Raw genomic sequence first — 27,320 nt, 5'->3', positions numbered from 1 at the left:
TCATTGTTCCATGCTGACTTCATCATAAGTTGTGGTTTCCATGTCTTGGAAATGGTCAGAAAACTCATCTGAGGGCAGGCATAAATAGAAGAAGGTATGGCGTAGAATTCTAAGGTCATAGACAGCAGACAAGAGGTGAAATTTCCCAGGGCCCCTCTCTATTGGTATGCTTATATACTTAAAATTGAATATACCTCTGGGAGGAATTAGTAGGCAATGATCCAGAAAGGTTCCTGCCCGTGGAGCTCACTGTATTCTTGATATTTTCCTGGGTGTTTTTGTCAGGCCTCAGCAGGATCACACTCTGTAAGCCAGCACTGGATGCTAGGATGGAGAAGATTTCCACAGTAACCATGGCCTTGCCCTTGGTACTCTGGTATGTGGGGAGGAAGGAGACCCACACATTGCAGAACACTAACATGCTGAATGTGATGAACTTGGCTTCATTGAAGGTGTCAGGCATGCTCCTGGCCAGGAAGGCCACTGTGAAGCTGCACAGTGAAAGGAATTCCATGCAGACCAGGACAGAGCAGAAGGCAAAGTGAGAGCCCTCATTGCACTTCATGATGAAGTGGCCAGGTTCAGAGTGTGGGTCCATGTCAGGAAAGGGGGAGAGGTTCCCAGCCAGATGGCACAGAGAACCCCTTGAATTCCAGAACAGATAATGACAACAGAGTTAGACACACTGGATTGCAACCATATCCTGCCCTGCTCCCTGGTTTGGTAACCCTGAACGCCAAAACAACCATGATGGTTTTGGCCAAGGTTGAGGACACGGCTATGGTAAACAGAGCTCCAAATGTTGTTTGTTGGAGGAGACAGGTGACTGAAGTAGGATGGCCAATGAAGAGTAAGGAGCAGAGGAAACAGAAGATGAGGAAAATGAGGAGGGTAGGGCTGAGAGCCTGGTTGTTGGCTTTCACTATGGGGTGTCTTGAAACTTCACAAATACCCAAGAACCAGAGCTGTCATCAGAGAAAAGGAAAGAGCTGCACAGATCAGAGTTATCCCCAAAGGTTCTGAAACATCCAGGAAATTCGTAACCTTGGGGAGCCATTGATTTCTTTCCTTATTTGGATATTCATCTTCTGGGCACTTCACACAGTGCTACATATCTGCAAGAGACAAACAAGCTCTTAGGATTTTAAATGCAATAAATTTTCCCCACCCTCATACATAGAAAATAGGTAAAATTGCTCAAAGAAGTTATTTCTTACTTCAGAAGGCATAAAAACAGTTTCTATGCTGTGAGATGGTCATTGAAAAGTAACCTAGTGTGCAATACAGTCAATTCTATATATACTCATTATTGTTAAATTTGACTTTATTTTTCTAGTATTCAGATTTCCTAATTGAATGCAAACTTTTCCTATGGATCTATTGTTATAGTACAGTGATGTAGAAACTGGAGCCCTTCCTTGTCTCAATCCTTTCTGACTCCATTATGTTATAGCAATTACTGTACATGGAGATAGTATGATAAGTTTGCTACATAGTAAACCATAAATGAAGAGTTCAGTGTCTGCTGTGGGCCTAATACTTGAGTTACAAACTCAAAGAATTAAGCAATATCTGCCCATAGAGGCCTTACATCCAATAGGATATAAGTAATGCTACAACATCTTGTCTTTTCCTGAATTTATTCATTTCCATACGTGAGTGTAAGTTGGAGCCAAATGAGTAAATTGGTCAAATCATCCACCCTTACTAAATTAAATGACAATGAGTAACTCCCTGATTCCTTCATCTGGTGACCATCCACCTCAACTGTTCACTGGGTGTCATCCATGCATGGAAATATTCTATATGAGACAGGACACTGGATTGGGGTTGTTGAGGGGATTATCCTCATTTTCAGGAGCCTGTACAATTTGAAGGCCATAGTTGGGCTCAGAATAACTCGTTTTTGGTTGTGGAGAGAGGAGAGACTATTCCAAATAAGCCTCTTCAATGTCATGCATTGGTTGCACAAGAGTAGAGTGTTGAGTCCTAGACTTGGTCACAGGCTAGCTCTCCCTTCTTTGGCTCAGGGAACCTTGTAAACATCCCTGGTATGAGGAAGACCTGAGTTCAAATCTGGCCTCCAACCCTTTTTAGCTGTGTGACCCTGGCAAGTCACTTACCCTGGATTGCCTCAAGAAAAAGAAAAGAAAATTGTAATTGCTTTTGGTATTCCAGGGACTGTTTGCCTCCTCTATGGAATAATCTAAGTGAAGAAAAACAGATGCAACAGATAGGAAGAAAAATGCAAGAGTTTGAACCCACAAGAAGGGAGCTGACACCTTGGTCAGTACATCTAGCCCCATGAAATGTACTAGATCTCAGTCAACCATTGAAATCATATCAGTAGAATTATTGAGTTTCCTTACCCCAACCTTCTCAAGTATTTAAAAAAAAATTTCCCCATTTATCTATTAGGCATCCCCAGGTGTATTATTTCCCATCCACTGTGGAGGACCCTTCCCTCTCATCCTCTAATCCTGTACCCATCTCATTAGGTTTAGTACTATGAAGTCATTAGTGTGCAGAGGCCAAAATGATTCTAATATGTGACTTTTCACTGATTGTTTACATTGTTTACAATCTTAAATGTTTTTACTATTGGAGTGTGACTCTTTCCCAGTCTATAAATATATAATAGGGTGTCACACTTGTGGAGTTGCATAATCAATGACCCAAGTAACCCAGTCCACACTGACTCTGAAAAGAAGAACAAGGTCTTCTGTGACAGATGGCTTGGAGGGAATACAGAAGCTCTTCTACAGAATTCATGGTAGACTTCCCTTTCTAGATCATTTATCAAATTTTAATTGAAATATAGCAGGGGATAGGGATGACAGAACATCCTCCACATATCATGGGTACCTATTACCAGTGGGAGTAATTCTCCCAAGCCAACACTAGTCCAAAGTTCTTGATGAATGTTGTACCCAAGATACACATAAACTCAACCTCACGTTATCACAAATATTGTGCAGAGTACATACTCCTCCTCACTCTAGCGAAGCCTATCCCATTACATGTGAAACCCTAAAAAGACCATAAAATTACATTGTATAACAGATAGGGCAAGGTTACTTTTTTTTTGTAGGTCTCATTTTGAATAATAAAGTTGGACACAATATTTTAGCCGTGTATCATTAATTCAATCCACTTGTCCTGATCTGAACTCGTTGCTGACTCACCTTGCTCCTGGATATCGTCTTGCTCAGACAATGATGAAGTTGTTTGTGATCCTAGAGCACATGAGTTCACTCAGTTCAGTAAGTGTAGGAGGAAAGCTACCTGCAGACACTGAGTCATCTGATTGGAAATCTCTCCCTCAGGGCACAGGGAGCAGTTGAAACAGCAGATGGGCTGTCCTTCCAGAGGTGTTTGCCTCAATCCAGGACCACAGCTCTCACTGTGTGTGGCACAGGGAACCTAGTGACAAGGGAGTAAAATGCATGATGGCTTTCATAATTAACCAGACAGAGGATGGTATATAATCAGAAGGTGAATGATATTGATTTTCGGGCAAAGTGAGCTTATTCTGTGAGAGAAATAAGAGAACTGTTCATGCATAAATGGAACTTGAGGCAGAAGGAGCACTGGGTGGAAAACAGAGACCTGGGAGCTAGTCTTATTTCTGCCACTAGCTGTGGGAAACTGACTGAACCTTTTAAACTTTGTGGACTTCAGTCATTTCTAAGCAGAGCAATTTGAACACCCTGCTATCTTGTTGTCCTTATTCATCTAGCATTTTGTAATTCTCAATACCAGCTATGTCTCTTTGATAGTTATGATCCAAGTGACTGAAGGAAATGGAAGTGACTCATCTGGAATACACTTAATCTGTCTGCATGAAGAATGCAGGACATAGATACCTCAAATATGAGACTGATTCAGCATTCAGTATAATTGAAAAGGAAAATTCCACGTCCTACAGAGAAACAATTTGTTCAGTTCAGCAGTCCAGTGAGTTTCAGGAATTAAATGTCAAACTTGTTGCTCAGCTCCATAAATGTAAGGTCCTTTAATGATTAAATATTGCTTTATTTTTACTGAAATAAAATGAACATTTGGGTGTCATCATCCACAAAAATGCTGGATATCTGACCAAACTCCTGGCCTTAGGATCAGAGGTCACTGGGCCAGTCACCACCTTTGTGTGTCTTAGTTTATTTATGTGAAATGACATGGCTGAGTAAGATGAGCTTTAATGTCCATTCTAGCTTTGTCTCCAATGGTACTAATGATCCCAAGTTTAAAATTATAGCTTGCCTTTTTGACTTTTTTCTACCCAGATATTTCCTACAAAGGGAAATGAAATCAGTGTGCAAGAGGATTGTCTACCCTTGAAAAAGGAATATGGAGTGAGCTAAGGGGGGTAAAATGTGTTCATGATTAGATAGTAAGGTTGATATTACAATTGTTTCTAACCTTGGTATATGTCCAGGTCCACACTATGGCCTCCTCGTTAATGGTAAAATATTGACCAGGCTGAGCCTTGGGGTTGAACTGTCCGACTTTCACCAGAGCTTGAACATCATTTTGGAAAATTACGTAGTTGACAATTTTATACTGAGCCTCAGGGTTTCTATTCTCATCCACAAATCCCTGTTCACCTGCAGTGTTGTTAAAACTCCATTGTCTTTAGAAATGAGAGGAACTATAAGAGAAGAGAAACTGAGGTCAGTAATCTCCCAGAATGAAGACCTGTGAGTTGTTCAGGAAGTCAGTCCATAGTCACTAAGATTCAATTAAGTGCCTATAATATATTGCACATTATGTGAAGAAATTGAGATACAAAAGGACTTAAAATCAGCCTGTATTCTCAAGGCCTTATATTCCAATTGGAGAGAGAACATACCTAAATAAAAACAGATGTAGTTCCTATAAGCCTTTTCCAAACTCCCATCCTTGCATGTGTGTCAAGTTCTTAAGAAGACTACCTCTTCCCCTCAAGCTTCCAGGCAGGTTACTGAGGAGCTGTTGGTTTCTCTCTCCACTGCCATTAGTTCAAGCCTTCCCAAAGGTAACCACCAGCGATTAATGTCCCATTACACTTATTAACATCAGTTAACTTTTACAAAAGGGAATTTTTCAGTTATAATAGGAATAGCTGTTACACAGCATTACCCCCTGAAATAGGTGTGGGGTTGTGTTTTCCCATTTATCACTTCTATCCTTAGGAAGAGTGCATTGATTCTTAAAGCGTTTGCCTCCTCCTCACACTGGCATTGTTCTGTCCTACTGCAGTCAAGTGACCACTATCATTACCTCTGGAAAGGTCTAGTCAATGTACTGCCCTATTGCTCCACACACTGCTCCTGTGAGTTCTCAGAGCAAAAGGGCTCAGACTTTGTTGATGTTTTAAATTAAGCCACCATGTCTTACTTATCTCCTCAGTCCTCTCTGCACCCATTGGAGTTCCATTACGCTACCCCATATTACTAAATTAGTTTCTTTCTGTCATTACAAACTCCTGCTTGAAACCCATCAAACTTCAGATCTCACTTAATTATTATGATAGCCAGCTGGATCCTAAGGATGGTGGACAACAAGAGTTCCCTGCCCAAGCACCACCTGATGGCTATCTTTTGGGCCTTCCCAGCTCAAAGTGAATGTAAATAGTAACAGTTTTTCTTTTGGCCAACAACACCGAGGGGCTTCCCCTCCCAGTTTGATTTTTTTTTTATTAAAGGGGCCATCCCTTGACTGAATAGGCATTACCTCACTCAAAATGAGATTAGCTTAACAGGGCCAAGGTCTCCTGTTGCATCCTGGGCCAACTCCAGGCGTCCTGATGAATATGTGGCCACTGGGCTCAGATGGTTCTGAAGAAAAAAGTGAGGCTGGTGACCTTGCACAACCCTTCCTCCCTCAAATCAAAGTCAATTGCAAGTCACGTCATCACCCCTCTGATGTCATGATCTTCAAGATCAAAGGAAAAGCACAGCAATAACAGGGATATTGGTAAGAATATATGTTCTTAGTAGCAATCATCAGAACTACTTGGTACTGCTAAAGAAATACAGTGGTGGATCAGGGGAATAGTTTAGGTACACAAGACACAGTAGTCAATGACTACAGTAATCTACTGTTTGATAAACCCAGAGACCCCAGCTTCTGAGATAAGAACTCAGTATTTGACAAAAACTACTGGGAAAACTGGAAAAGAGTATGGCAGACCAGTAGGCATAAACCAGTAGCTTATACCAAGCATGAAAATAAAGTCAAAATGGGGACATGATTTCAATGTAAAGACTGATACTATAATCAAACTGGGAGAGCAAGGAACAGTTTACTTGTCAGATTTATGGAAGACAGAAGAATTGATGAACAAAGAAGAGATTGAGAACATTATAAAATGCAAAATGGATAATTTTGATTACATTAAATTAAAAGTTTTTGCACAAACAAAACAATGCAACCAAGATTAGAAGGGCAACAGAAAATTGGGAAAGAAATTTTACAACCAGTGTCTCTGATAAGGGCCTCATTTCTAAAATATATGGAGAACTGAGTGAAATGTGTAAGAATACAAGTCGTTCTCCAATTGATAAATGGTCAAAGGATATGAACAGACAGTTGAACATAAGGTGTTATCTTAAAGCTGTTTGAAGGGGAATGTTAGGGGTTCATCTGGGTTGCTGCCTGTATTCCACCATCTTGGCTTCACTACCAGCTAATTTGGGCTTTTTAATACAAAAGAAAACCAAGTTACCAGTCTTAAAAATTGTAAAGGGCAATTTCACCATCGGTCAAGAAAGACACTTAAAACAATTATCCAGAAATTTTAAACAACTATATCCCAAAATCTAACAATCTAAATGAACTAGGTGAACATTTTAAAAAATATAAATTTTCCAAAACAACAGAAAGATAAACTTAAACAACTCAATCTGAGAAAAAGCCTTTGTACAAGCCATGAATAATGCCCCTGAGAGAAAAACCATAGGACCAGATGGATTTACAAGTGAATTTATATCAAAAATTTAAGGAATAATTAATTCTGCCATTATATAACTTGTTTGAAAAAATAGGTTTCAAAAAAATAGTCACATAAAATTGTTCTTATGAGCCAAATATGGTTTTGATACCTAAGCCAAAGAGAACAAAAACCAAGAAAGAAAATTGCAGGTATATTCTCTAATGAATATTAATGAAAATTTTTAAATACAGTACTAGTAAGATTGTTGTTTTCTGCTGAAAGTGGACCAAAAATGACATCACTATGTCTGGCTGTAGCTAATTAGACCAACATAAGTTTGAAAGGTTGTACCACAGATTAGGCACAAATAGTGCATATGAACATTTGAAGTGGAGATGCCTTTAAATTTGCACATACTATCTTTCCTCTGTACCACCGCAATTGCCAATCATACTTTCTTCAGAGAGCACAATGCATTCTTTGATGTTGGCATCCCATGCTGGGCAGCCTTAAGCAGATGTCTCCCCTGTCTCACAATCAATACCAATGTTCTTCAGAGAGACCTTGAGAGTGTCCTTGTATGGCTCCATGTGAGTCTTCTTCCCTCTCCCAAACCCTTCCTTCTTTTCAACTTCCCTATTACGGTTGAGAGTACCACTTTATTCCCAATCACCCGGGCCCTGAAGTATTATCCTTAACTCCTCACTCATTCTCACCCTCTCATATCCAATCTATTACCAAATATTGATGATATAACTTCGTATCACATATTTGCCATCATCTCTCTGCATCCATTGCCACAACTCTGTTTCATGCCCTCAACACTGCCTACCTGGACTCTTCCAATAGTGTGATGGGTGGTCTGCCTTCCATAAGTCTCTCCCCACTATAGATCTTTCTGACTCTAGTTCTCTCTCCACTCAGCTGTCAAAGGAATTTTCCTAGATTTCAAATCTGATCTTCTAATCAGCTATTACATAAATTCCCATGATTATGAACTCCAGCATCAAGTATGAAATCCTCTGTTTTACTCCAGAGTCCTCCATAACCTGCCCCCTACTTTTCAAAAAGATATCCCAGCATCCATTGACACTGGCATCCTCATTGTTTGTCAAAAAAAAAAAAAGACATTTCATCTCTTAGCTTTAGGCCTTCCCATTATCTTTTATGCCTGGAGTATTCTTGCTCCACATCTCTGCTTCCTGGATTTTTTGGATTCTTTGAAGTCTGAATCTAAAACTACACCTTCTGTAGGAGGCACTTCACAATCACCCTGAATTTAATGTATTCCCTCTGCTGATTATTTCAAATGTATGCCTTATGTATCTTACTTATACACAGTTCTTTGCAAGTAATATCTACCAGTGGATTAAATACTAGAAATCAGAGACTATTTTACCTTTCTTCTCCCAGGCCCTTAACACAGTACCTGACTCATAGCAGGCACTTAATAAGTAATTGTTGGCTGAATGATTCCTGACTCAAATACTCTTTGAGGATCCCAGCCTATGCAAACTCTGGTCAGACTTCCATTCCCAGCAATGCAAAACACACAGTTTTAAAGGAATATTACCTGCCATGGATAAGGAACCCAGCTTTTTCTTCTACCATGGATCCTTTTTCTAATTTCATCAGGAACATTTCATGGAGGGTCCAAGCCACAACATAAACACCATTTTAGATGGTATAACTTAAGTCAGACATGGTCATGTCAGAGTAAAGCAATGACAAGGGTCTTCAAGGAGGCATTTAGTGAACATTCTTCTTGTTTCAGGTTTTCAAGGTCATCTGTACTTCTGAATGTTGAGTGTCAGAATTCTTTCAACAAAATGTCCTCTGAGTACTTAGCAGGGCTCACTGTCCTGAGAAAATTCAACAAAAAACGAGGAACTTCACTTGTGAGATGTGAAAATGTAAGTGCCCCATGGAATATCCATCAATATCTCTGGGTCTCATGGTAATGTCCCAGTGAGAAGTGGTGACCCACACCTTGTAATTTGCAAGAACAGGAAATTGTGAATATCTCAAGATCATTAATGAATCTCTGTCACCATGAATGAAAATCACTCTGGTTGGTGATGCCATGACCCTGGGCATGAATGCCATGTGTGATTCTGCATGTCTTCTCTCTCTGACAGGGATCTTCTCTGTGAAGGACACACAGACACCACTATTTGCCATCTCCATTGTCAGTTCCTGAAGGAATTCCTCACCTCTCAGATCATCAACTGTCACCAGACCAACCCATGTCCACTCAAAGTGAGTCATCAATCTGACCAGACTTGTATGTAGGGAAGAGTCCCTAGGGGTCATTTGGTAAAGAGAAGGAAACTGCACCTTGTCACTCAGGATGGGATCAAATGGCCCAAAGGTGATCTGGATGTGAAAGAAATGGGAAACTCTGCGATATAAGAATGTGATCATGATGTAAGTGTAAATGTGGGATTGAAACCAATCAACTCTATTTTAGATTTGATATTTTAATTAGGTCAGACTATGTCTCAATCAAAACATTAGACTAATTGTGAATTATCTTTGACATCATTGAAATGAAATAAGGCTAAACAGGAAATCTATTTTGATAGCTTGGGGAACGGGTTCATGCCTCTAGAGATCATCTATAGGTTGTCAGTGGAGCTCAGAGGAGAAAGTAATTCTAGAAATTGTAGTGGGTGATTGTCAGCAAACCTCTGCAATGCAAAGCCAAAAATGAGCCATAGAAAAAAAAAGAGGGAAATCAAGGAGAGTCATAGGTTCTCACACTGTGGGAAATGCCAAGAAAATATTGGCTCTTTCGTCTGCTACCCCTTCATGTACCTGTCTGTCCAGAGACCTACAATATAAAGTATTGTTTCATTACCCAAAGGTTTTCAGTAAGCCTAAATTTTCTTCAACCATAAAGAGGCCAGAAGTTAACTAGATTTAAATATAAATGTAATGTTAGGCAACTTACTTCTATATATCAATATTTGTTTTGGAACTGGGTACTATTGTCTATTGTAACTAGCTTATCATAGCTGTTCATAAAACTCAAAAAATGAAAAGGAAGAAACCACAGGAACATTTAAACAGACCAATTATTTTATTGGTGCAAAAATTAAGTGTGTCAAAGTCCCTATTCTGCTCATGTCATTCTGTCCTTATGAGGAGAAAGGCTGCAGATTCAGAATACACTGAGTTACCAAATGCATTTTGTTTCCCCTAAACCTTTGTATTTATTCATTTCTCTGAGCTATCTAAAAGACAACTGTGTGTTGAAGAAAAATTTGATTTTTCTATGTTATCTGCTTTATAACGGGTGCTTTACATCTGCAGGCCAAATGGCACTGAGAGTGTATTCCTAGTTCTTGTCTTGGTTTTTCTGCTATGCTAGATTCCCAGGATAAAATTGTTACACTTTACTTGTAGTGGGTATGATATATGTATGCAAAAAACAAAACAAAGTTGAACAGCATGTGCACATGTGTTTGTGCTTGCATGTGTGTGTGTGTGTATGTTCATGAGACAAAGAGCGTGGTTAATATCAAAGCAAATTTGCAGGGTTTAAATGTTGAACTGGGACAGCTAGGTGGCACAGTGGGTAGAATGGCAGGTCAAGAGTTTGGAAGACCTGAGTACAAGTCCAACCTCAAACACTTACTAGCTGTGTGATCCTGGGCAAGTCATTTAACCTTGTTGGACATAGTTTCCTCATCTGTAAACTGAGCTGGAGAAGGAAATGGCAAACCACTCTAGTATCTTTAGCAAGAAAACCCAAAATAAGGTCACGAAGAGTCAGTCATGAATGAAATGAATGAAAAACAACGTGTTGCACTGAGAGTTGTCCAGGCTGGCAGTTTTTCTCATTGACAGTGGAACACAGATTTTTCCTTAATAAGACATTTAGGAAAAAGTCTGTACATGAAGATCTGAGACTAATATAAATAGCATCACTATGATTCTGAAAGTAGTGGCTTATGCATTTATATTCAGATCTCATATGCAAAATATTAAGCCAGCTTATTAAGAAAACCATGAGTAACTGGGCAAGGGTTCAATTTCACATTCAGTTCAAAAGTTCCTTACCCCCCAAAATTGATTCACAATGTGTTTGACACTTACTGAACTTGAAAAATTAGAATTTTGCATCAAGCAAAAAGAACTCAAGTTAACTAGAGCTAGATAGATATAAATGTGAAGTTAGGCACTTTTCCTTGGAATTTTCCTAGATTGAGGCTTGTTGAAATTGTGACTGAATTCACAATGTTTTATCTAAATAAACTCCCTAAAACTGAATAAGAAGAAATCATGTGTCGATTAGTGTCCATTATATTTCCTTGTAGGCTTAAAGATGCCAAGTATTGTAAAAGAATTTTATAAATGAATTATAGAAACCAACAAAGTCTCACCATCATCCTCTTTTTGTTTGAAGAAAGAGTGTGGATTTCAGGATACTTTCATTGTTATGGGAAAATTTAATTTCCTCAGACCTCCAAATTTGTCTCTTTTTCTGAGAGAGCTAAGAAAACTTTTACTTTAGGGAGAAAGTCTTTAATTCTTCTGTTATTTTGGCTTTCATGACAGTATTTCCACCCTACTTCTCAAAGACACCTGGTTATGTTGCTACTCCTTATAATAGTTCTTACGGAAGGATTGATTGTCAGACTATTATGATTTTGCCTTATTGTTAAGAGTAATCATGTTTAGATGTAAAAAAAAATTCATGATGTCTCTATATTTTGATGAGGCTAACATCATGATCAATAATATCTATGTTTGCTATCTTTAGCTTCTGTGCTTCATCTGACAGTCCCATGATTTTTTCATTGAAATTACAATATGCCTTATTCAAAGACACTTGGGAATAATGTCAATGTAGAAATGTGGAGTGTACTCAAATTCTGTGGTTATGATGCTTCACATGTTACTTTCCGTGTTTGTACTCAGACTGTGTGTACTTGAGCACCAAATATTAAACCAACGATTTAAGAAATCCATGAGTATCTGGACACTGGACAATGATTCCATCTTGTGTTCAATTTCAAAGTTACATTCCACTACAACAAGCATGTCATATTGTGTTGGACCTTTACTGAGCTTGAGAAATCAGGTTATTACCATTAGAAAACACAATTTTTTTCTAATTTCCAACAGATATCGTTAAACTCTGAACATTGTAGATTCCACAGTGAATGCTAGTATCTATCATGTAATAACTACACCCCATAATGATTCATGTATGCATTCAAATATATATATATATATATATATATAATATAATATATATATATATATATATATATATATATATATATAATCATTTGGATTGGTATAGAGATGGTTTGTGCTCATCTTAAAAAGAATATTGTGATCACTGAGAAACAGTAAACATTCACTAGTAATAAATCATGTCCAAATAACCTCTCCTTTCTTTAAAAATAACATTATCTGACTACTGGATTAGTGAAATGTAATAGATGTAGTTTATCTTGACTTCAACAAACATTTCCTGAAGTTTTTCATTATATCCTTGTTGGGGAAATGATGGAATAGGGTGGATTGATGTGGGTACCCTGTACTTTTACTGTTGGGTGGACAATCATATTTAACATCTGTTGGCTGTTTGATGAAGATAAGCCTGGAAGATGATATCTACAGAGGCCCATAGAACTCCCTCATTGTACTTGCCCTATCAATATGTTAATTCATGGCTTGTATAAAGGCACAGATAAAGGGAAAAATCATGATCAAAATGTCATTCCCAAACTAGGTTTACTAGCAAGGATTATTAAAATAAAACTTAAAATGGAAGAATTTCAAATTGTGTAGGAAAAATATTTGAAGAAAAAAAGTAAAGCCAAACAGATTGGGCAGAAGGAGAGAGAAACTATATTTATTAACTGTATTTATTAGTGGTTTATGGGGAAAACCCTTTGGAGTTTTTACTTGACTACAATGTTCTAAAATAAAGACCTAAACGATATTTTAATTTAATTCCTGTAGATCTTTAGACAACTGGACTTAACAATTTCATTGTTTTGTGAACCTGAGAGGCAGTCTAGTATAAAGGAGAGAGAGCTGGCCTTAGAATCAGAGAGACTCAGGATAATGGCTCACTTCTGACATATAATCATGAGGTGACTCTGGCTAAACTGCTTAATCTGTCAGTGATAGTCAGCTCTTCAGTACTTTAAATTGAATAATAGTTGCCTTCCTGCACTGGTAGAGTCCCCCACCCCCAAGGGACATTCTCTATAAGAATGAAATCCCTAGTATGGTCTCACAAAATACCTCAGTTTTACATCTACAGTATGCATTTCAGTTCCAGATTTCAGAAAGACTTTAACAAAATAGAATGTGTACAGGAGTGAGCAACACAGATGTGGGGCAGACTTAAATCCCTTTAATATCATAAATTGTGCATTGCCTGAGAATCTTTAATCCTGTGAAAAGAAAGTTTTGGCAAGAAATAATGGCTGTCCACAAGTATCAAATAGATTGCTACATAAAAGAAGCCCTACTCGTGTTCTGCATTATATTAGATGGCAGAACTAGGAGGAAATAGTGGAAGCTACATGGAGGCAGATTTACTACAAAACTTCATTATGAACATAATCAAAATTAGCTGTGTAGAGCAGTGGAAAGTTTGCCTGAAAAAGAATGGAAGTACACGTTCCAGAAAGGATAAAGAAATTCCTGAATGACTATATGATGGATTAATATAGTAGGTCATTGAGGTAAAAAACGTTTATTAAGAACCTCCTATATGTGAATCACTGAGGATATAAAAAGAATCAAAAGACAGTCTCTGTCCTAGAGAAGCTCATAGATAAATGGTGGAGACATGAAGAAAGCAAATATATACAAGCAAGCTATACACAAGACACATAGGAAACAATTAAAAAGGAAAAGCTCTAGAATCAAAAGGGGTTGGGGAAGACTTCCTATAGAAAGTGTTTTGTGCTTGTTACTTGAAGGAAGCCAGTAAGAAGAGATGACAATGCACTGCCAGATAGGTGAGACAACCAGCCAGAGAAAATGCCTGGAGAGAAGATAAGGAGTGTCTTCATCATGGAACACAAAGAAACCCAGTGTCACTGGATTGAAGAGTATTTGACAGGGAGTAAGGTATAAGAGGACTGGAAAAGTACTAGAAAGGGCTAGGTTATGAAAGACTTTGAAAGGCAAACAGAGGATTTTGGATTTCATCCTGGAGGTGATATGGACCACTGCAGTTTGCAGAGTAGATGGATAACATTGGAAAACTACGTTTTGGGAAAATGACCTTGGTGGCTAAATGGATAATGAATTGAAGTGGAGAGAGACATGAGGCAGGTGGAGGCACCAGCAGGCTACCACAATTGTCCAAGTGTGAGGTGATGCAGGTCGTGGCATCAGGGTAGTAGCAGTATCAGAGGAGAGAAGGGGGCATATTTGAGAAATGATGCAAAGTGAAACCTACAAGTCTTGGCAACAGATAAGATGTAGGTGGTGAGAAATGGCAAGGAGTCAAGGTTGCAAGCCTAAGGGAGTGGGAGGATGCTCCTGCCCAATACAGTAATAAAGAAGTTTGGAGGGAGAGAGATAAATGAGGAAAAGCTGATGAATTCAATTTTGGAAATATTGGACATCCACTCCAAGATATCTGAAAGGTAGCTAGAGATGCATAATTAGAGGTCATTAATTAAATTATTGTGAGCTAAAGACATCACCAAAGTGAAATAATATTGAGGGAAAAGAGTACCTAGGACAGACCCCTGTAAGGCACTTACAATTGGAGGGCATGACCTTGTATGAGAATTCCATAAAGGATCCTGAGAAGGGGTGTTCTGATAGGTAGAAGAACCAAGAGAAACTGATGTCCTAAAAATCAGAAAAAAGGAAGCAGAAAGGATGGAGTGATCAACCATGTCAAAGGCTATAAAGAGGTGAAGAAAAATGAGGACTGAGAAAAGGCCATTGGATCTCGCAAATAGGAAATCACTGGTAACTTTGAAGGGAGAGATTTCAGAGGAATGATGAAGTCAGAATCCAGATTGTAGTGAGTAAAGAAGAGTGTGAGAAGAGAAAATGGAGGCACCTGAAACAGATGGGCTTCTCAAACAGTTTAGCCACAAAGAGCAGAATACTTATAGGACTCTGAGATGGAAGGGTGAAGTAAGGGCATTTTGAGGAGGGGATAGATATGTGCGTGTTTGTAGGGAAGTGGATAAGGAGCCAGTAGACAAGAAGAAATTGACAAATGGGCTAGAGAGTAGGAATAACAGCAAGAGAAGTGTGCTGTAGAAGAAGAAAGGGAATGCACTTGTGCGGAGAGCAGAGTTTGCCTTAGGAAAGAGTAGGGCAGTTTTTAATGTGAGACAGGAGTGGAGGACATCGTGGGAGAAGGCAGTGATGGTTTTGGATGAGGAGAAGGAGAAAAAGGAGCACACAGTGAATGTCTTAACTTTTTTTGGTAAAATATAAGGTAATGTTCTCATCTGAGAGGTTAGAGAAAGAGGAATCATGGGAGCTTTGAGGACAGATGAAAAGATTTGGAAGAGCTGCTGTGGAGAGTGTGATAGTGTACTGATAAGAGAAGTGTAGAAGGGTGCAACTGAGGCTGTTTAACATGAATTTGTGGTGAACCCAATAAGAATAGTCTCTTGATTTTCCATTATGTGATTTTCTCTGCTTTCATAAAGGGGAGCAAAGACTCTTCCAACTCCTGTATCTCAACCAGTGAGCCAAAGGAAATGAGTGAAGGTACAGCCAGCACTAGAAAGAGTGCCAGGGATGCTGGGTAATCAGGGCACAGCCTGGTCTGGATGATTACTAGAAAATGTCCTTAACTCTGTATTGAACACTTTGAACTGGATGTCCCAAAATTAAAATGTCCAAAGCAGAATTCTCTCTCTGCACAAATCCATTCGTCTTTCAAAGTTCCCTATTTCTGTCACAGGCATCAATATCATCCCAGACAGCCAGGCTCTCAACCCTGGTGGCATCGTTGAGCCCTCGACCTTTGTCACTACTTATCTTGAATCAATTGCCAAATGTCATTACGTATGTATTTAGGAGCAGCTAGTGGGTGCTGTGGACAGAGCACTGGTCCTGGGGTCAGGAAGACCTGATATCAGATCCCAACTTGGATACTTACTATTTGTGTGACTCTCAGCAAGTCACCTAACCTTGTTTGCCTCAGTTTCCTCATCTGTAGAAGAAGGTGGAGAAAGAGATGGCAAACCAGTCCAGTGTCTTTGCCAAGAAAACCCCAAATGGGGTCACAAAGAATCAGACATGACTGAAACAACTGAAAACGATATCAACATGGCTTCTACTTCCAGAACGGCTGGTGGTGCACTGTTCCTCACTCTAGATCAGGCCCCCACAACTTCACACGTGAACCAGCACAATCATCTTCTAATTTATCTCTGTCTCACCTTTCTCCCACTCTGATGTATCCTTGCTTCACTTGCCAAAGTTAATTTCCTGAAGCACATTGTGAACATGTCATTCTCGTTCAATGAACTCATGTCTCACTCTTTACCCTAGGATCATGTATTAAGACATCTTCTTGGCATTTAAACACCTTCTCAACTTTGTCCCTCCCTACTTCTCCAGAATTTTTACAGATAACTTCCTTCATGCACAAGAAAGTTCAACCAAGCTGACTTTTCTGTTCCTCATACGTGACATTCCATCTCCAATCTCTGGGCTTTTGCAGTGGCTGTCACCCTAGTTGAGATGTTCTGTCCTTTCACCTCTGCCTCTTAGGTTCTCTTGTTTTCATCAAGGCTGAAGCCAAATGCAGCCTTATTCTGGTGGTTTTGGCTCTTGCCCTTCATGCTCCAAGAGGACCCAAATAACATCCCTATGTTGGGGTCAAAGTATTGTGACCGTGGCTGTTGCTCATTTTGACTCTATTAATTTCAGGGACATCCTTGCCATGTCTGATAGTGTATGCTTACTCTGCCCTTAAAGTCACCCAGAATTACAAGATTATCTGAAGGTCACCTGGTCTTCATATTTTTTTTTCTTTGATCTCATCAGGGTTCATCATGGGACCATTAGACGCTGACGATGATGGTGTGACACTTTGCTACAAGTGGTAACTGCATTGTCATGAGCCTGACGTTCACTTTTTTGATGAGGCGTACAAGCTTGCTCACTAGATTAGTTTCCATTGCAAAACCCATGCCAGATTTATGGCACTCCTCATCAGTGAGGCCAGATGTGTATTGACTTTGGTAAGCTAACCTTCATTTGCCAGCCTTATTTCACTCAGGGCTGCTATTTGGATGGGACACCTGCTGAATTCTCTCTCAACAAGAGCCTTTCATCTTTCATATCTACTGGATTTCATGTTGTCTGTGAGTATGCACACATTCCATCTACCAATGATGAGTAGAATCATGTTGACAAAAGTTTGTGTATATGTTTGTGTGTGTATGTGTGTGTGTGTGTGTGTGTGTGTGTGTGTGTGTGTGTGTATTCTATTTAGACCACAGGTGAAGGTCTGCCATGGTAAGCAGGCCAGGGTTAGGTTAGGTGAAGCAGACAATTTTTAGGCCTCCTTTTCTAGTCCCTTCCTAATGCCTAGAGGTGAGCAAGGTAGTCCTTCATACTGCTCAGACACCCAAGGGACTTCAGAATCCCACTGCTGCTTCAGTCCAGTGAGATGACCACCCTCTGCCCTAGGTCACCTATGTGCATGGTTGTGACTACAGCTCCCATTGTTTTTGCAATGGCTGCTTCAACAGAGGACTTAGAGTTAGGTAAAAATTGTAAAATAGTATGGGTTCATGTTTTGACTCATGTATAAACTGGGTTTAAGTGAGACAGAGTTGTTTGAAGTCATTGGCCTCATTTTCTCTTCCAGAGTCATCACAATCCAGTGGCAAGAAAAAATCAATACAATTGTTGTTATCTGCAGGTGCATTGGGTGACCTTGGCATCTTCAATGTATAACCAAGCTCTAGGCACTCCATAGTGCCTGCTTCCATCTCCTTCATGGACCATTGCAACAAATTGGTCACGTCCACTTATTCCACAAAGGATGTGGTGGAATTCTTAGGGCAGACATCCCCCTAACTTACTGATGGATTTAATGTCCCTCAGGTATCCTTAACCTGGTTTAGCCTTTCTGCTGAAACAATTGAATAGATTGTGGGCGCTATATGTACTATAGTGTCTTGGAGCCACAGGTGACAATTGGGTGATTAGTTGGACACCAAAGGTGGAAAGCAGCCCTGGAAAGGTCTCACAGCTTTGAAAATAGTGGTATTAATCTTCCCTAAATACCCAGCACCCCACCTTTCGTGGTTGTCTTTACTAAACTGTCTGAGTTGCTACATCTTTCCTACCATATATACTCAAATCTATTGCATGTGTATGTGTGTGAGTGTGTGTGTAAGACACACATGTACATATACAAATACATATGAACACACATATATTTATATTGTCTCTGTCTTGTGGGCAGACTTCATCTTTGTTTCCTCAAACCCTAACATAATCAGAGGAACATAGCAGGTATTTAATTAGTGATTGTTAATTGATCCATTGCTTTACTCACTATGAGGTTGGACTTTGTGATCCATGAAGTTTCTAGGAAGAAAACCAAACTAAATCCATATATTAACTGCCTATTTAGTCTTTGTACCTGGGGATACAAGAAAATAAAATAGAAAAAGTCCCCATCTCAAATTTCTATTGGAGAGACAAAGCATGGAAGTTGATAAGCATATACACAATAATTTAATTATGAAGGAGAGAGTAATAACAGTTAGACACCTAATAATTTTTTAAGGGTGTCTAATCTGAGGAAGTCAAGCTCAGCAGAAGAACTGGGGAGAATTAGGCAAAATAAATCCGAGCTGACCACTCTTTCCATATGTATACAGTGGAGAAGATATTGTCTTTTGTATAGTGCTCAATTAAAAAAACTAAGACTGGAGAGATGAGGGAATGAAAGAAAACACAATGCAGTATTAAAATTATTGGTGGTGCAGAGAGACTCCAAATGAAAGAGACATTAACTCCCTAACAACTGCAAAAAAAGTTATACAGAGTAGGATGGGGGGAAGATTTCCCCACAGACCACAAAAAGCATCTAGAACTAATGAAATAGTTTTAAAAAAAATAAAAGAAATTGAAACATTGGGAAAAGAAATTAAAAGAAAAAGAAAGAGCTTAGAAAAGAAAATGGCGTTCCCTATCCAAGTAAGTATCCATGAAAAGTAAATTAGAGCAATCAGAAGTCAATGACACTGAGAGCAAAAAATATTAGAAAACAATACAAAGATTGAAAAAATAAAATATTAAGTGATCTGATATTAGAAACAAATAGATTGTGAAACTGGTCAAGTATGGGAAAATGCATCACTGGAATGATGGAGAAGGAGGAGGAAGAGTAGGAGGAGAAAAAGAAGTTGTTGTGTTATTATTTCTGGAATGTTCTCTGTAATTATTTCCATTGTCTGACTTCCTTGATTTCCTTCAACTCCTAGCTAAAATCTCACCTTTTACCACATGACTCTTGAAGTCCATATTGATGCAAGTGCCTTCCCTCTGATGCCATCTCCAATTTATAATCTCCACACTCTACTTTATCCATAATTGTTTGCATGCCCAACCCATTATCTAGTGAAATCGTTGAGAGCAAGACTATTTTCTTCAGAGAATTTAGCCGCTTCTCCATTATAGAACCAGATGGCTTGGAATATGATATTACAAAGGGCAAAGAAGTTAGGATTACAACCAAGAATCACCTACCCAACAAAACTGAGTATAATCTTCCAGGAGGAAAATATTGGACATATAACAAAATAGGAGACTTTCGAGTAGTCCTAATGAAAAGACCAGAAGTACATTTAAAAAGCTGATTTTCAAATACAAGAACCAAGAGAAACATAAAAGGTAAAAATAAAAGAAACAATAGAGAATATAAGAGATTCAATAAGGTTAAACTGGTTATTTTCCTAGATCTTTGTAACTCTTAACAACTTTATCACTGTAAGGAGAATTAGAAGGTGTTTACAAAGACAGGCAGTATGAGTGTGAAATTACTGTAATGTGATGATATAAAAAAATTAAGGAGGGAAAAAGAAGATTGCACTGGATGAAGAGGGTAAGGGAAGATAGAATGTGATAAATTATCTCACATGAAGAGGTGCAAAAACCTTATTACAGTGGAGGAGAAGATAGGGGAGTGGAGTGGGCATCACTTCAACCCTACTCTCATTATAATTGGTTCAAAGAGGGAATAACTGGGACAATCAGTTGGAGATAGAAATCTGTCGTGCCCTACTGGGAATTAGGATGGGATGGAGTTAAGTAAAGGCAGAAGGAACTGACAGAAGGGAGGGTAGATTGGAGGAGGCAGTGGTTAGAAGAAAAGCAGTGACAAGGAGGAAACAGGTGAAAGGAGAGAGAAGCAAAAACAGGAGGAAAAAAGAGAAAGGAGAGAAATTTGCAGTTAGTAATTATGGCTGTGAATATGAATGGAATGAACTCTCCCACAAAACAGAAGCAGATAGCAGAGTGGGTTAAAACACCGAATCTTACAATACGTTGTTTACAGGAAACACCCTTGATGCAAAGAGGCACACACAGAATAAAGGTAAAGTGCTAGAGCAGGATCTATTATGCCTCAGCTAAAGTAAAAACAGCAGGGGTAGCAAGCCTGATCTCAGCCAAAGCAAAAGCCAAAATAGATCCAATTAAAAGAGATAAGGAAGGAAACTGCATCTTCCTCAAAGGTACCATAGACAATGAAGTAATGTGAATAGTAAACATATATATGCCAAGTAGGATAGCATCCAAATTCTTAAAAGAGAAGCTCAGTGAGTTACAGGAGGAAAAAGACAATAAAACTATACTACTGAGGACCTCAACTTTCCCCTCCCAGAACTAGATAAATCTAACCACAAATTAAACAAACAAGAATTTAGGGAGGTGAATAGAATTTGAGAAATGTTTTATATGACAAATGTCTGGAGAAAATGGAATGGGGATAGAAAGGTATAAAACTTTTTTACAATGTTACATGGCACCTACACAAAAATTGGGCATGTATGAAAGAATAAAACTTCACAACCAAATGGAGAAAAGCATAAATATTAAATAGATCCCTTTCAGATCATAATGCAATAAAAATTACCTTCAATGAAGCACAGTGAAAAGAGATATTACAATTTAAGTGGAAAGTAATCTAATCCTAAACAGTAAGTGAGTTAAAGAATAAACCATAGATGCAATTATTAATTACATTAAGGAGAATGACAACAATGAAACACAAACCTAAAATTTATGGGATACAGCCAAAGCCGTATTTAAAGGAAGGGGTTTAGGTGTATTCAGGGAAGACTAGCACCTCTGCTGTGAGGGCTGCTGAGCCCTTTTCATGGCTGCTTTCCAACTTTGGTGTCTGCCTGATTGATCTAACTTTCACCTTTGGCTCCAAGAAACTGCAGCATGCCCAGTGGCCACACCTTGGTAAACCATTTCTACAGAGAAGTTAAACCAGATTGATAGTAACTAAAATTGTCTCAAACCTTTCAATAGGTTACAGGGATGTCCAGCCTAAACATGTGAAGATTTCTCCTAGTGCAATAGGTAGATGGAAATAATTTGTTGTAATGGGGCATGAAGGCTATGGGGAGTGCTCAGAGTTTGATTAGCCATCAAAGACACCAAGGTCATCCACTACATCCTCTGACATCACCAGTCATCTTGATATTTGTCTTATCTGATGACTGGGAAAAAAAGTGGTGCTGAGGACCTAAAATAATTGTTGCATATATATCCAATTTAAGCACAAGATATAACTCATACCATTTTTACCATTTTTGCCTGCCTCAAAATCCTGTGCTGATAAGCAAATGATGAACCAATAGCTGTGGATAGAATGGGAGCAGTAGTTACAACCATGTCCACAGGTGGCCCAGGGCATAGTGTGGTCATCTGACTAGACTGAAGGGGGTGTCCAATTCAGCAGTCCCTTGGGTGTCTGAGTAGCCTCTTAGAAGAACTGCTCTGTTGACATTGGCATGAGGAAGGGGCAGAAAAGGTTGCCTAAAAATTGTCTGCTTCACCTAACCTTGGGATGGGTAACCTGTGGCCTTGAGGCCACATGTGGCCTTCTAAATACTTAAGGATAGCCTGCTGACTGAATCCAAAATGATCTAGAAGGTCACATGTGTCCTCAAGGCTGCAGGTTCCCCACCCCTGCCCTAACCTAACTCTGGCCTAATTACCATGGCAGGTGGGGATCCCATTCTGTGGTCTAAACAAAAGAAAAAGTACAAAAACTTTTGTGAAGATGTTTCCACTTGCTATTGGTACATGGAATGTGTGCATATCTATGGACAATATGAAACATAGTAGACATGAAAGACAAATACCTCTTATTGAGAGAGATACCTCGGCAGGTATCATATGAAAATAGCAGTCCTGGGTGAAATAAGGCTGGCAAATGAAAACCAGCTTACAGAAGTAAGAGCTAGATACATTTTTTTTTTCCTGGAGTGGCCATACTGAAGGCTAGTACTGTGAATCCAGTATAGGTTTTAAGCAAAATTAATCTAGTCTACAAGCTTGTCTACCTCCCCAAAGAACCGAGTGAAATGCTTATGACAAGGTGATCTCCAATTGCAGGAAATTTCTGAAACATAAAGATAAATGAATGAAATTTATTAGAACACATGTTATTTCCCAACTGATAAGGTCAAAGATTATGAATAGACAGTTTTCAGAGAAATAAATCAAAGCCATTCTGGAGACCAGTATACAACTATGCTCAAAGGGCTATAAAATTATACATACCCTTTGACCCAGAAATACCACTAGAGCTGTATCCCAAAGAGATTTTTAAAATGGGGGAGGGGAAAATGTATTTGTACAAAAAAAATGTAATGTCTCTTTTTGTTGTGTCTAAGCATTAAAAATTGAGGGGATGTGCATCGACTGGGGGATAGCTGAACAAGTTATAGTAAATGATTGTAATGGAATATTATTGTGCTATAAGAAATGAGAAGCAGGATGATATGAGAAAAATGTGGAAAGACTTCATGAACTGATACAAAGTGAAGTGAGCAGAATCATTTAATACATTTCCAATATTAGTCATTTTGTCCAAGAAGATTTGGAAAGAAAGAAAGAGAAAGAAAGAAGAAGAAAAAGAAGAAAGAAAGAAAGAAAGAAAGAAAGAAAGAAAGAAAGAAAGAAAGAAAGAAAGAAAGAAAGAAAGAAAGGAAGGAAGAAAGGAAGAAAGAAAGAAAGGAAAAAAGGAAGAAAGAAAGAAAGAAAGAAAGAAAGAAAGAAAGAAAGAAAGAAAGAAAGAAAGAAAGAAAGAAAGAAAGGAAAGAAGGAAGGAAGGAAGGAAGAAATGATTGCACATGTATAACCTATATTAAATTGTTTGCCATCTCAGGGAGAGAGGAGAAGATGTATAGAGGGATAGAATTTGAAACACAAAATTAAGAAGAGGGTTAAAATTTGTTTTACATGTACCTGGGGGAAAATAAAATATTCTTAGAATAAACAATGACACCTAACAGTTGGCCAATATTACTGAAAAAGAAAATAATATATGTTGGAGAGGACGTCTGAAAATTGAGACATTAATGCACTGTTGGTGGAGTTGTGAGCTAATCCAATTATTCCATTTTTGTTTTGTTTTGTTTGTGGTGAGACAGTTGGGATTAAGTGTCGGCAAGTGTCACACAGCTGGTAAGTATCAAGTGACTGTGGTTGGATTTGAACTCAAATTCTCTTGACTCGAAGGTTAGAGCTCTATCCATTGCACCACCTAGCTGCCCCCTGATCAAACTATTCTTGAGAGCAATTTAGAACTAAACCCAAAGGTCTGTAAAATTATACATACTCTTTGAACCAGCAATACCACCACTAGGTTTATACTCCAAAGAGATCACAAAAAAAGGGAAAAGGACTTAGATGTACAAACATATTTATTACTATAAATTCTACTCATTACTATAGATTCTATGGTGGGAAAGAATTAGAAATTGAGGAGATGCCCATCTATCAACTGAAGAATGGCCAAACAAATTGTAGTAAACGAATATAAGGGAATACTATTGGGCTATAAGAAATGATGAGAAGGCAGATTTCAGAAAAACCTGGAAAGAATTACATGAATTAATGTAAAGTGAAGTGAGAAGAGCCAGGAGAACATTATATACAATATCACCCACATTGTGCTATTATCAACTATGAATGACTTAGCTCTTCTCAGCAACACAGTGATCATAGTGGAAAATGCTATCCACATCTAGAGAAAGAACTGGTGGAATCTGAATGTAGATCAATGCATACAGTTTTCACTTTCTCTTTTATGGTTCTTTTCTTTTGGACTATTTCTGCTTTCACAACGTGACAGCTATTGAAATAGGTGGTACATGACTGCACATATATAACCTATAACAAATTGCTTACCATTTTAGGGAGAGGATAAGAAGGGAGGGAGGAAATTTGGAACTCAAAATTTTAAATAGGAATTATTTATAAAGTATTTATGTATTATGAAAATTATCATGATATAATAAATAATATGATATATTATAATGTGTTATATAATAATGAAATACATAATAAAATATATTATGATATAAAGTTTTGGAAAATAATCAATGCAAACTGTGTCATGGCTGCATCTACCTCAATAACTCCATTGCGATATTTGTGTACTTCTGAAAGTTGGTTACATTTCTCTTCATTAAATAGGCTTTACAATTTTCAAATTTAACACTAACAGTGTTTCAGTCTTTTTTAAATACCCATTATGTATTCAACGTAGAAATAAAAAGTTTCTTTCATCTCTCTCCCTATCCATGACTAAGTAGATTTCTCCAAGTCAGGGAAGCATTTGAGAGTATTAATAGAAAACTTTAATTTTGCTGTGAGTTAAGGGTGAGTCATAATCTTTCACAGCAGCCTGAAGGCAATGTTACAGTGATTGGTCTTTGAAGTGAAAGCCAAAGTAGAATTTGAGGAGCATAATCAGACATTCATATTGTCATGCATTTAGTAGTGTGAGGGAGAGTGGAAATTTGTATTAGTAAGCTCTTCTTTTTTTAGGGAGTAGGTCATCTCATTAAGGTGCCCTTCCTTTCCCCTCTCCAACAATTAAAAGACACTCTAATCATTGTTACCTAGAACCTGCACTTTCCATATCAACACTCACTATTCCTTCTATTGATAAAAGAATCTTTTGGGAAAAGAAAACTGATAATAATATTCATAGACAATATATCACATAAGGATGAAACACAGATAATGTGATATAGTGCTTAAAGCAATGAACAAGTATGAAACACATGTGGGTTATAGTCCCAGCCCACCCATCAATTTTACTTGAGACTTTGGGGAAGCTGTTTCATCCCCCTGATGCTCACTTTCTCTGGTTAGTGGGAAATTAGACCTGCAAAATCGCTAGGATTACTTCAGTAATAGAAGTCAGATGACATTGACTATGTCTTTGATAATAGAGGGGGTGCAGTGCTCAAGGGCAGGCCCACTCTCTCCCATGAGTAAGTTTTCAAAATTATACTGGTGATGTCATTGTGGTAGGAATTTCTAGGCAAGATGCAACTTCTCCCAATCCAAGTTTTTACCTTCTTTGAAATGTATTGTCTCTGAGAGTAGCTTTAGAGTACTGAGAGGTTAAGGGGCTCAGCCAAGGTCACATAGCCACTATGTAGAGGAGGTAGATTTTTTACCTTGGGCCTCCTGATCCACTGCCTCTAGGATCTGAAAGCCTCGGAAAGAGACAGGGTCACTATCACCCACCTGTGGATACTTGTAGAGCTCCAGCAGGGTCTCCATCTGGACAGACAGAGCTGATGTGGCTCCTCCAGTAAGAGCCACAGACTTGTGCTGCCCCCAGCAACTGTAGTTAGGATGAGCTGCCCTGCCCTGACAGCCACCAGCAGGGAGCTCTCCAAGGTCCTTTCATCACTGTGTAGAGGTGGAATCCCAGGGTAAGCTTGGGCAACAGGTTAGGTTCCTGTTGATCTCCTCTACAGCAAACATTAGGGTCAGGGTGTTAGTAATTTTTATACAGCCACCTCAGATGGAGATAATCAGAAACCATTTACAAAGTCTGTAAAAAGAATGTGCTTAAGGAAGGAGGATGTTCAAGCCATGTGAGGGTTAGACCTAAGGACTGTAGCCATTTTGGTATACTAATAATGGCCTCCTTTGTTCATATGCTGTTTCCTTCTTGTGATTGGAATATTTAACTATTCATTTGAGTTCCTAGTTTGCTCTGCCTGCAGAGGCACTCACTCATTCATTCATGCAATCACTCACTCACTAATTCATTCATGCCTTTAAGAAAGATATAATGAACACTTACCATTTCAGAATTATAGAGTCTGAGATTTTGAAAACAGACTAGAAGTCATCTAATGTAACATGTTCTTACAAGGGATCTGTACTCTAACATTTCTTATAATGAATATAATAGCTTCCTGTAAGAGATAAATCAAGTGATCCTGGAAAGTTCAAAAAACTAAGAATAATCCTTATAAGTTATCCTTCAAGAGTAAGACCAGAAGTGACTGCAAAAAGCCATACTCTCTTTTGGAGGCTGTGTTTGAATATCAACTGCTCCCAATTCCCACTGCCCTCACTGAGCTATAGACAGCACTAGTCCTGAACTGTGGCCCACACCCAGGTATGAGCTCCCATAGTCTCTGCTCCCAAAGACCAATTTTGCTCATCCCAGACAAAAACCCTATATAACTCTATCGCTTCTTATGTTCCTTAGAGAACTAACTCTATCAAAGACCCCAGAAGCCTGAAGTGTACCTCCTTTTCTCACTCTGTTCCTTTGTGAGCATCCTCTTGATGCTCTTATAGTTGCACTATTTCTGCTTCCTTTTGGTTCGGTCCCATGCTGCTGTGCCTTCCAGACATGCCAATTGTTGTAGAGTTCTCTTCTGAGAAGTATGGGTGACTGACAATTCAGTATCTACATTTCCTTCCTAAACTTTCTGAGTCAGGGAACATAAAGAACAAGAGATGAATTGGGAACATGTGCTCCAGTGCCACAGGCCCCTTCCTTTTCCTTGACACCATGGCTATACCTAGGCATCTTATCCAGAACAGCATAACATTTCTCCAGCAATAAAAATGAGGGATAAGGAGTATTGCTGTCTTGCCTGGGTGGTATCATGGATGTTCCTGACTCGCTGTTAGGACAATACCTGAGAGGGGTATGCTCCCATAACTTATCCAAGCATATCCTGTCTCCAGAATGCTTAGGATACATAAGGGAAGCATGATAGGCCCACGGACCTGTAATAAAAGGCACTGGGAATATATGGCCTGTGACTGGTACAAGAGAGTTAGGAATGCTGAGCAGGGGGAAGCACCTTCCTGTAGAGGAAGACATCATGAAGCAAATCATAGCCCAGGA

The 27,320-nt window shown here is 38.8% G+C and overlaps 1 pseudogene; it reads right to left on the bottom strand.

Moving 5' to 3' along the window:
- Nucleotides 1–25,930, bottom strand: LOC110203597 (vomeronasal type-2 receptor 26-like; annotated as a pseudogene).
- Nucleotides 25,931–27,320: the final 1,390 nt, after the last annotated feature.

Source organism: Phascolarctos cinereus, unplaced genomic scaffold (genome assembly GCF_003287225.1).
Source record: "Phascolarctos cinereus isolate Bilbo 61053 unplaced genomic scaffold, phaCin_HiC Scaffold_4;HRSCAF=312, whole genome shotgun sequence".
Lineage (NCBI taxonomy): Eukaryota > Metazoa > Chordata > Mammalia > Diprotodontia > Phascolarctidae > Phascolarctos > Phascolarctos cinereus.
Note: the sequence above shows the minus strand (reverse complement) of the source record. Positions and strands in the feature narration are given on the sequence as shown.